At 37.5% G+C, this 1,809-nt stretch overlaps 1 protein-coding gene across 1 annotated transcript in view; it reads left to right on the top strand.

Moving 5' to 3' along the window:
* Positions 1-226: 226 nt before the first annotated feature.
* CSUI_001440 (uncharacterized protein) overlaps positions 227-1,809 on the top strand; it is a gene marked incomplete at its 3' end in the record, with an annotated part of 4,204 nt that continues 2,621 nt past the window's right edge. The window contains exons 1-2 of the mRNA XM_068061646.1: positions 227-353; positions 1,695-1,752. The remainder of the gene's footprint in view (positions 354-1,694; positions 1,753-1,809) is intronic.

Raw genomic sequence — 1,809 nt, 5'->3', positions numbered from 1 at the left:
ATGTGTATGAATGTGTATGTGTATGTATGTATATGTATGTGTATGTATATGGATGTGTATGTATGTGTATGTGTATGAATGTGTATGTGTATGTATGTATATGTATGTGTATGTATATGGATGTGTATGTATGTGTATGTGTATGTATGTGTATGTATGTGTATATGTATGTGTGTATATGTATGTGTATGTATATGGATGTGTATGTATGTGTATGTGTATGGATGTGTATGAATGTGTATGTATGATCGTATGTGTGTGTCTGTAGAGAGAGATGTGAGGGGGGATTTTCTATGGCCTTCGATCTAAGTTGTTCCTTATACAGATGGATCGATCTAGTCACTCTCTTCCAGGTATGCAACTCTCTCTCTCTACCACCTCTATCTATCTATCTATCTTTAGCCTATCTATCTATCTTTACTCTATCTATCTATCTATCTTTAGTCTTTCTTTCTATGTGGTAATGTACGCACGTCATCACTCTTGTAGCCTCTACATGTAGAGAGAGATGATTAGCCAGTGCATGCGCCCTAATACAATTGCTTCACCCAACTGTCTTCACTCAGTATTGATAGATACGTCTACAACTATCTATCTCTCTTCAATCTATCTATATATATCTATCTCTCTTTAATCTATATGTATCTATATATCTTGATGGTCTATATCTATCTATATATATGTCTAGGTATGTACGGGATGCCTAATAGGCAGAGATACAGAGACAAGCACATCTAGTGGTCTATATAAAATGTACATACAGATGTATGAGTATATATACATATACACACATACATATATACAGGTGTGTTGATATGCATATATAGAGATCTAGCACTCTTTCTATAGACATGTATTTAACCTGGAGCCACTTACGTTGTTGTCTTTACTCCCCTATACGAGGAGAAACAGTTTCTCTGTTCATCCGTTCTATCATCTATATATATACCTATTCATACATACGTATACATACATATATATATATATATGCATGCATCTTTATACATAGATCTTCATACGCACATGTTCGTACGTCTCTCCCCGTGTAGGTGTATGTAAGACAGAAGCAACAGAAGGACCAGCCTTTTATGCTTTCTAGTGTCTTCGATGGAGATTGATCTATCTTCATCTGATTCATATGCGATCTACTATGCTATCGCCGCTCTATTCTGTCTCGTCTCCCCTACAAGATCTGATAAAGACATAATCCATTAATGAAGAAAGGTGACCTTCTTGAACCCTGCTGTCTAAGCTTTCTCTTATCCTTCTTCTTTTCTTTGGAGGTGTACGGTCAGAGAACGGCTTCTCTTCTTCTTCTTCTATCAAACATGAGTGAAGAACGTCCACGTGGCTCATCATATCCTGTTCATATCTATATAAGACGTCTCTGTCTCTCTCTCTTCCGGAGACACACCTACGTCTATGCATGCATATGTGTATGGATAGATATGACCTAGGTATTATGTATGGTATAGGAGAAGTGAAAACGTAGGTGAATGTGTAGGGTGCATGCTGTCATTCTTAGGATCTTCTCTTCTGCTCTTATTCTGGCCTAGGGATTGCAAGTGCAGAGACGGAGAAAGAGAAGAAGGTGAAAGAAAGTAAAACAAGAAGAAGAAGAAGTCTGGAGAGAAAAGTGTAGATGTCTGAGACATTGCTTCTTTTCTTCATATTTTTGTCGAGTGTATGTACAGACACTTCAGGAAAAGGCTCCTGAGTCTTTGAGCCATCCGAATCTTCTGGAGGTTGCAGGTAGATCTAGACAGAAGAACTCTCTCTCTTCTTCTTCTTTTTCTCTCTTCTTCTTCT

This window comes from Cystoisospora suis (assembly GCF_002600585.1).
Source record: "Cystoisospora suis strain Wien I chromosome Unknown contig_566, whole genome shotgun sequence".
In the NCBI taxonomy this organism is placed as follows: domain Eukaryota; phylum Apicomplexa; class Conoidasida; order Eucoccidiorida; family Sarcocystidae; genus Cystoisospora; species Cystoisospora suis.
Note: the sequence above shows the minus strand (reverse complement) of the source record. Positions and strands in the feature narration are given on the sequence as shown.